The sequence below is a fragment of the Notamacropus eugenii genome, chromosome 1, assembly GCF_028372415.1.
Source record: "Notamacropus eugenii isolate mMacEug1 chromosome 1, mMacEug1.pri_v2, whole genome shotgun sequence".
Taxonomy (NCBI): domain Eukaryota; kingdom Metazoa; phylum Chordata; class Mammalia; order Diprotodontia; family Macropodidae; genus Notamacropus; species Notamacropus eugenii.
This window is the reverse complement of record NC_092872.1, coordinates 647,761,708-647,771,607: the sequence shown is the minus strand read 5'-3', so window position 1 is coordinate 647,771,607 and position 9,900 is coordinate 647,761,708. Positions and strand designations below refer to the sequence as shown.

At 37.4% G+C, this 9,900-nt stretch overlaps 1 long non-coding RNA gene across 1 annotated transcript; it reads right to left on the bottom strand.

Annotated features, from left to right (window-relative positions):
• Nucleotides 1–4,019: 4,019 nt before the first annotated feature.
• On the bottom strand, nucleotides 4,020–8,115 carry LOC140520991 (uncharacterized). The gene is made up of 5 exons (XR_011972747.1): nucleotides 8,029–8,115; nucleotides 7,734–7,925; nucleotides 6,844–6,916; nucleotides 6,101–6,532; nucleotides 4,020–4,794 (listed from the first exon to the last, which is right to left on the bottom strand). It is a non-coding gene; the product is annotated as an uncharacterized lncRNA (long non-coding RNA).
• Nucleotides 8,116–9,900: the final 1,785 nt, after the last annotated feature.

Sequence of the window (9,900 nt, the reverse complement as noted above, 5' to 3'; positions counted from 1 at the left end):
TGGAGGCAGGTAGAAAATCTTCAGACAAGTATAATAAAGGTAGGGAATGCAAAGGACATTATTAGAGATCAAATAAAGTACTCTAGCAAAATCTGAGGAGGGAAAGAGCAAGTAACTATAGGGGAATGGAGAATTAGGGAAGAAGTCACAAAAGGGATAAATAAGTAACCTTGAACCTTGAAGAAGGTTCTGCATGGGTTTGTGCAAATGAGTGGAGGTGAGAAAAAGAACGGCAACTACTAGGAGCATGTTATAGCCCAGTGTGACTGGAACATAGAGTATATGACTGGAAATTATGTGAAATAAGACTGGAAAGATAGGATAGCACCTTTAACGCTTGGCTAAGGACCAATACTGTATTCTAGAGATGGCAGGGACTGGATGTTTTTGCTTTTTGTTAGAAAGGAAGTAATCTCTATTTTAGGAAGATTGTTTTAGAAGGTATGTGAAAATCAAAGAGAAGGACACCAATCAGATCCCTCTCAATTTACACAGTTTTGGAATAAGCCATGTTGAATTATGACAATACAATATTGTTCAGTGATTCTTTGAAAAACTGAGTTATTTAGTTAGGCAGCACACACTGTAAAATGTCATTTATGACTGCTCAGGCTAGCAAGGATTGTGTGTTTCCATCACAGCCCACAATTTTGTTGAAATCCTATTGAATGGAACACCAACATCACATAGAGTAGTTGGTAGCTGGTCTATCAACAAGTATTTAACAAGCACCTACTATGTGTTGGGCCCTTTGCTGAGGTCTAGATTCAATAACTGTTCTCTGTTTCATGTGTGCTAGCTCTGTCTTTCCAACTAGAACGTAAGCTGCTAGAGGGCAGGGAATAAACCTTAGGTTTCTTTCATACTACCTTGCACAGTACTGAGTACATAAGCGCTCTTGATACTTTAATTTTTATTGATAATAATATAGTTTATGCAGTGTTATAGAGAATGATTACGAAAAGCAAGGCATCTTAAAGTTGGGGTTGCTTGGGTTATTCTTATATTTTTAGGAAATATATATCTATGTATCTATATGTATATGTACATGTATATATGTATACTCATACATAGTCATGTATACCTGCAAAAACACATGTGTTTATGTGTATGTGTGTATGTATGTATACATGTACACACAACATATATGCAGAGTTATTATGAAATCATCCGTCACAATTACTTTTTTTTTTACTCAAACACATAAAACGGTTCCAAAACACCCTGGGGAGGACGGAGATGATCTTCCATGCCTATTTATGCTGTCTCACTCTAGAAATCAAAATTTCTCACACACAGAAAATATGATTTTTCTTGAAAATATACTACAAATGTGCAATGCTGACTTTCTACACTGAGCAGAATGCTGGTATTGTTTTTAATAAGAATTCCAAAAGGGAAAGAGGTTTGGGACTGGAGGAGTTAAAGAAAGGAATAACTAGCAATAACCAGTATACCCTCAACCAGGGATTGAAAGTGATTAACAGCAGTATTACACTTTGGGCAATAGAGGGAACAGTGGAGAAGATACTGAATGTTAGTACCTTGGTTTATGTGTAGCTCAAGATGCCATTGTCTCCAGGAGGTATTGGATGCTTCTACAAGGTTTTCAATATTTGACAAGGGAGAAAAGTGAGGCTGGAATAATTCAGAGGCAGTATAGAGTAAGGGGAAAGACCTCTGGACTAAGTCACATTCTCTGAGTTCTACATCCACTAAAAATTAGCTCTGATTCTATGAATTTGGCTTTATTTTATTTTATTTGATTGGAAATACTCAATGTTATCTTAGTGTACAATAAAAATAGAATACTTTTAAGTTATTAAGTAAATGTTAATGAGGAAAGTTTTTTGCAATTTAATAAACTTATATTGTTGGAGAGATAGAAGGCCCCTTCTTCATAAGTAACCTCATTAAATGTAAAGATTATATAAAAATAGTTTATAATTCTCCATCTAAACTGTTGCTAACCTGACTGGTTTAAGTGACAAGTTGTGACCATCTCTCTTTCTCTCTCTCTCTGTACATAGGAGTGTATGTATATGTATACATATATATAACACAGAACCTGATGCATTCTGCTTTTTATATTTACAAAATTCACCTTAAGATTTGTCTTTGAATCTAAAAATTCAAATAAGAGATGTTTGCCTGATTCACTTCCCATGAAATGGCAGAGGTGACCACTTACACTTAATGAATCGCAACAAAGACAATTCAGTGTGTGAGAATTGAAAATGACACTTCCTTTCAAAGGAAAATGTGTGAGGATTGGTACAAATCTGATTTAGGATCTGAGTGTCACATACTGCTCTGGCTCATCCCTGGTCCATGTCTGTTGTGACTTACAACAAAGGAGACTCACTTTGCCTGGATGATAGAGCAACTGAGGGAAAATTACAAGTACCTGAAAAAAAGAAAACAAAGGGGGAAAAAATCACTTCAAAATCCATCTTCTGCTTTCTTTGCCCTGTATTGCCACTTCTACTTACTCTAAAAACCTACCAGGATTTTTAAAAATTCAATTTCAAAACAAGAGCCCTTTTCCACAGTAGGCTGGATGTTTCCAGAATTAACACATGAGTAGTGGCTATTTTTCCCAGCAGGTTCCTTTATCCTTACCAAGGAGGAAAGCTGACAGGCTTTGTATCTGAAATGTAATTAGCTTGGGGGAGTATGTTCATAATGAAAGTAGAATTTACATTATTATAAGCATCTGATCCTTTGCTCTCTCTAACTGGTATTAAAAAAAAGGGAATTCTAGGGTGTGTATTTGGAAGGTTTATTCAATTTCCTATTTTTCCCCCAGAGATTTTGATTAGCATGCTGGAAGTTTAAACCATTATTTTATGGGAGTCATCCCCATCCTGGGAAAATTAGATCTAAAGAATGATTTCAAAACAAACCTATCAGGTAGTAGTATATAACTACCTCTGAAACTCTACAAGGTGCCTCTGAAGTCACATGGATTGATGAACTCATGTGGGGAGGAAATTTCAACTCCCTCACCTCCTCTAATGACCGATTATACTAATATAAAAACAAAGTATCCTACCAACATTGGTGCCCTTTAAGAATGCACCTTGAATTAAAATAAAGCTCATTTTCTTGTGTATTCACACAGTCAAAAATAAAGTCACAGGTAGGCAGCAAATGCCAAGAGAACATTTTAAAGTAATATGGCCTAGAGTTCTAGGGTAAAATAGGTCAAAATAAGTGCTGGCCTGATAGACCAGAGACCAAATTCTGTGCAAGAATTTGAAACAAAACTCCTCTTCAAGCTACTACTTTCATGTCAGGAAAATAACATACATGTACAAAATTTAAAGCTTTGTGTGCCTAACCCTTTCTGACCCCTTTTACATTCAGTTATTAATAATAATAACTGTTATAATAATGCTTACGCCCAGGGCTGCGATGAGGGCTAATTAGTTAATATTTGTAAAATATTCTGAAGATGAAAAACACCATTTAAGCACTAAGTATATGCTTTTCTTTTCTCCTTTCACCTCCCACTTTCATTTCCTTCTTTTATCCCCAGATCAATTTATTTTTTCTCCTATCTGGTTATTCATTTCACTGATTACGTTATTTTCTGTTTCTTCGTCTATTCTTGTCCTTGACTCTGTGCTGATACCCATCACCCTTCACCTTCAGCCACACCTTGATTTTTGCTTCCAGCATTTTAGGCATGTTCTTCTTGATTTTCACCTCCTCTTTCTCCTCTTCCTTTATCCCATGCCTCTCTAACTTTACATTATCTTCTCTTTTCCTCAAATTCCTTTAGCTGCCAGTGAGAGGTGAGGAGACACAAAACTTGCGATTGAAGTCCAATTTTTCATTCTTCATGTTATTGAAAACAAGATTCACATACCTCATGAGGTATTCTCTCCACCCTCCCCTAATGTCTTTCTGCTGTTTGAGGGCTGAAATCATTTCTTACTTATATCCTATCCTAATACTTAGAACAACACTGGGGACACAATTATATACCTGGCAAAGATGAAAAGAAGGGGAAGGAGAAGATGGGGAAGCAGTGGAGGAAATGAGAGGGAAGGAGAGGGGGAAGGGGTCTTTTGTGTGACATTTATCATATTGGACTGTGTCTACTTTTCAGCAGCTAGCAATCGTGAGCTTTCAAAGAGACAATTTGTCAAAATGGGCATACCTAAATATGTTGTTCTTCAGTCATTTCAGTCATTTCTGACCCTTTCATGACCCCTTTATGGGGTTTTCTTGGCAAAGTACTAGAGTGTAGTACTAGTACTATTTGCTTCTCCAGCTAATTTTACAGATGAGGAAATTGAGGCAGGCAGGGTTAAGTGACTTGTGCAGGGTCACACAGCTAGTAAGTGTCTAGGACTAGATTTGAATTCAGAAGATGAGCCTCTCTCACTCCAGGCCCAGCACTCAGTCCAGTGTGCCGAATTTCAAGGTTAGAAGCTGCTGAATGAGGATGAAACAGTGGTGAGAGACTGTAATGGTCAGACCTACCAGCAGACTATTGCAACAGTGCAACCATGAAGTGATGAAGATCTGCCCCAGAATAGTGTCAGGAGAGAGGAGACCATATTTGAGAGATATTTCAATACCAAATGCAGAAACCTCCACAGTCTCTAGCTATTACAGTGCATTGAAATCAAGGAATCAAAGCAAGCTCTGAGAAATTCCCATCCTTACCATTGTATGTTGGATCTTGGAAGAATGGAGAACATTCTCTTCAATATAATTCCACAGAAACCTTTGACATATTGCAGGTCTTCATTGCACATCTTCCTCCTTTCTCTTCATCTTCTGCAACAGATTGGATACAAGGGGATGAGAGATAGTGAGGAGTGGAGAATGCCACCTAGGATGCTAGCTTAGGGCACTAGAAGGATAATGGTGCACTCAACATTAATAGGGCAGTTTGGAAGGGAAGGGTTTGGGGGGAAAGATAATGGATTCAGTTTTGAACATGTTGAAATGTCTACTAGACATCAAGTTTGCGATGACTGAAAGACAATTGGAGAAGGGAGACTGGCTAAAGGTCAGCCAAAAGATTAGGACAGGATAGGAAGATTTGAGAATCATCAGCACAGAGATGATAATTAGATCCATGAGAACTGATGAGATCCCAAAAAAAGTAGTATGGAGGGAAAAGAAAAGAGAGTCCAAGGCATAGTGTCTATGGAATAAAAAAGAATGAGTTTATCTTTAACCATTTACACCATGTATTATTATTTAATTTTTCATGTGTGTGTTTCCAACTAGTTTATAAAACTTTTGTGAGTAGGAACTATGTGTCAATTTCCAGTAGTTTGTGTTCTTCATTGGGCATAGCAAAGTTTCTTAGAGACAGCAGATACTCAGTTATTTAAAGATTTCATTTGAAGAGGTGTCCATGGCAGACCCCTGGAAGAGCTACGAGAACCTCACTGCAGTTCTTCTCCCTGTAAATTGCATGTGACAGCACATTTTATCCTATCATTATTCCTAAACTCAGCTAGGGGAAGTAGGTCACAACACAATTGACTTAGCTGAAGCATCATTCTCAGTGATTAAAATGGTCAAAAAATATGGAATGGTTGCATCATTCTTGAGTTTGCTGGTGACCAACAGAAATAGCCTCAAAGACCAACCAAGGTAATAAAGGCAGAACATGCAACATTTTTGTTTCACTTCAAATTCTGCTGTTTTTATGATCTTTCTACTATGGAATGATGATACACCACTGGTAAATGCATAACTTGAACCTAAGGTCTCATGCCAAACTACAGTTCATTCTTTGATTGTGTGGTCGAAAAAGACTAGGGCTGCCTCTTCTGGCTTACCAAGACTATTGATTTTAAAAAGAGACATACACTCTAAGAATAAGAATATAACAGGTATTCTAAGTGGCCCCGATGCCAATACGTACCTTAAAAAAACCTTCTTTTAAACGCAAGATGGACTTTCTCTTCTCTAATCCATCATACACATTGCTGCCAAAGTGATGTTCCAAAAGCACAGACCTGATGACTTCCCTCATGTTGACCAGTAAATTCCAGTGGCTACCTATTGGCTTTATGATAAAATATGAACTCCTCTGCTTAGCATTCAAAACTATTCACAATCTTACCTTAGCTAAGCCAGCATAGCCTTCCATATTTAACACGCTCATCTAAACTGGTCTCCATGTTCTTCTTCATGCCATCTCCCATCTCTGTGTCTTTGCACCGGCTGGTCCCCATGTCTGGAATGTGCTCTCTTCTTTTTACTTTTTGAAATCCCTTATTTCCTTAAAGATTCAGTTTAAGCACCATCTTCAGTCGATGCCTTCCTTTCCAACACTGCCTTGCATTTTTTTCAGTGTATTCTTTATATACTCATTTAGGTTAACTGTCTTCCATGAAATAAAGTGACTCTGATGGCAGATATCGTTTTATTTTGTCTTTACATCCCCAGAACCTTGCACATTTCTTGGCAAATAGTTGGCATTTAATACATATATGTTTATTGATTGATTGATAATATCTTTATTTGGAAAGAGAAGCTGGGATAGGATAAAAATCTGCAAATGAAAGATAAAGGAGATTAGGTTATCAAAAGATTATGGTGATCTCTTCCCCCCCCCCCAAAAAAATAGTACAGGTCAATGATTAAGAAACCTGGAGTTTTTACAAGACTTCTAACATGAGTCCCAGCATTTACAGTGACAGTGACAGGAAGGCACAGTGTAGCAAACTGCTGGTGATAAGGATGGCTAGTCCCTGTGAAGAATAGAAAAGAGAGGGTTTCCTCTTGACAGGCCACTGACAGTAACAGTTCCTCCAACAAAATGCTCCTCTGACCATCAGCCAGTAACACTTCAGGATCAGTCACCTTTAAGAGCAATGCTGAAATTTCTTTTAGCTCACATCTCATCAGGGAAGACCTGAGCACTCTGCAAGGATACCTGGAATCATAACAAGCGAAAGGAAGCCTATCAAAATGAAATATATTATTTATTTCCCTAATAAAATAAAAACGCAGTGACTGGATGGTGTGTGCTGTCATTCTGTACTTTGAAGTACAAAGTATAAGTCTCAAATAAGTAGGTAACTTCTACACACACACACACACACACACACACACACACACACGCCATTTCTCCATTTCCTTAAATCAGCGAATCTCCTACATAGCTTCTTGCTGATTTCAGAGTCATATGCTTCTTAATCCAATGGTGTAAGAATTATGGCAGTAAATGGTTTTGAAAGTGCCTCGAAAGCAAAAATATGGAAATTCCCACCCTTCTCCCTCAGTCATTATTTTTGTGAATTCAGAGAACACTATCCAAGTATTCAGAGACAGCATGTATATAATTGTTTGTCTCTTTTTCTCTTTGAAGTATATATTTTTAAAGCTGTAAAACCTCAGATACACTCAAGGACAGCTTTCCTAGCTTGGTCAAGAACACCTCCATATCTACATATTCACTAAGTCATAAATCTTCTCTGCTTTGGCTCTCCATGTATGACATATGACCCTTATTTCTCCCCTGTGGTTGCTCTCAGAGAGACAATAGAGGTCCACTAAAGCACACGGCTTCCCTCTTAGGTAATATTTCATATGCACCTCTTTGCAACTACCACCACATCAAGGTAACTGAGCTACAGCCTGGGAGGGGAGTTTAACTCTAATTGTCTTAAATAGACTAATTTGGATAAAACGAGCAAGAAAATTCCCTCAGCTATTTGTTAGTATAATAATGCTATCTACATGTTTCTTACCTTGTGGTTTTCTGTTTTGCAAAAGTGAATGAACTATCCTCTGAATCCTTGGGATATTTGGTTCGATCTGTCTGTCAGACATTAATTAGTTTCATAGCAATCTCTCACTGCTGTCTTGTGGAAAGACTGCAAGAGTGAAAAATAAGCCAGGATGACAAAGAGAGAGCTTGCCTCGATTCTGACCGAAGAAGTCTGTCATTAAAGAAAGAATCAAAAACCAAATCCAAAACTCAGCTCTCTTTTCCTCATGGCAAAATAGATGACTGTATTAAGAACATGAGACAAATTATCTTACCTACAAAAGATTTATTCACTTAGTATTTTTCACCAGTGTTCATAAACATAAATAGATGTGAGTCTTTGGAGAACACTGGTATACACCTGCAAGAAGAACACAGATGAAATGTCATGCAATTCAGTGAAAAGAGACTTCAGAATTGCAGCATGAGTCAGAATATTGGGATGCAATACATTTATTTCTGTACATATATATGCCTATATGTATATCTCAGAGACAGATAAGGGAAACCTTACTTTCAATGCTCCATTCTCACATTTTCCTATTCCACCATGTTCTAATGCCTACATAAGCAGTGGCTGTTATTTGCGAGGTTTTGTCTGTCTCCAATGCTTCCTTTCCTCAGTCCTTTGGGACTACTATGAGGGAACATTCTTTCCACAGCCATGTTTTGTTCATACAACATTCCCAGCCCTGTTTGCCTTTATAAGTTAGTGAATGATCAGGATTGGAAATTATTCACACTGAGAAGCCCAGCTCTGTAACTTTTAAAGATCATTTCTAGATCGTTTGGAACAGGAGTTAGTCTGCTTTGTGTCATGGAATCTTTCAGCAGTCTAATGAAACGTATGGATCCCTTTTTCAAAATAATGTGTTTTTAAATTTCATAATTGAAGGATGGGCTAAATTTTATTTAGAGGTCAGCAAAATTAAAATATACTTTTCCCATCCAAGCTTATGATATTATTATTATATTACAATATCATTCATCTATCCATGAAGAACCAGGAAGGAGAGGAGGTCTGTGGATCTCAGGTTAAGAAGCCTTAATTTAAATGGTTGGTGCCTGGGAAAGACCAGAGGCACAGAAACAGAAGACCCCTCCTTTTCACCTGAAAAGATGATATTTGGAAGGAAGCTCTGACACTTTTACTCTTCATGTATGAAAAAAGGATCTCTCTTGAAATATGGGTTCTGATCCCTACTAGGACTGTATCCCCAAGAGATCATAAAAATGGGAAAGGGTCCCACATGTACAAAAATATTTATAGCAGCACTCTTTGTAGTTGCCAAAAACTGGAAGTCAAGGGGATGTCCATCAACTGGGGAATGGCTGAATAAAGTATGGTATATGAATGTAATGGAGTACTATTGTGCCATAAGAAATGATGAACAAGAAGACTTCAGAGAGGCCTGGAAGGACTTATATGACCTGATGCTGAGTGAAAGGAGCAGAACCAGGAGAACTTTGTACACAGCAACGACCACAGTGTGCGAGAGTTTTTTCTGGTAGACTTGGAATTTCGTAATAACGCAAGACCTTCTTAAAAAAAAAAAAATCCCAATGGTGGTTCTCAAGGCAAAATGCCTTCCACACTCAGAGAAAGAAATATGGAAGTCACTCACATATGTAACAGATCATGTTTGTGTATGTGTATGTTTTTGTGTATCATGTTTTGATTTGTTATATGATTTCTTCCATTTATTTTAGTCCGACTACATAGCATGACTATAGTGAAAATGTACTCAATAGGAAAGTATATGTAGAACCTATACAGAATTGTATGCAGTCGTGGGGAGGGAGGGGGTTAGTGGGGGGTAGGTGGGGGGGATAAAATCTCAATTGTATTGCAGTGATTGTTAAACATTAAAAAATAATAAAAAAAAATAAAGTATATCATGAAACCTCAAAAAAAAATTTAAAAAAAAAAAGAAATATGGGTTCTGGTCACAACTTCCAAGTTTCTTTGGCTTTTGTTTTGTTTTGTTTTGTTTTGTTTTTGTGTGTAGTATAACTTTGGTTTGATTTTGTCTAGGGATGGGGGCAGGAGGGAAGGAGAAGACTTTGGAACTTCTGGGACAGAACTAGGACTGAAAGTACATAAATTCTCACATTTCAGAATACAAATAATTTGCATTCAAATTAGT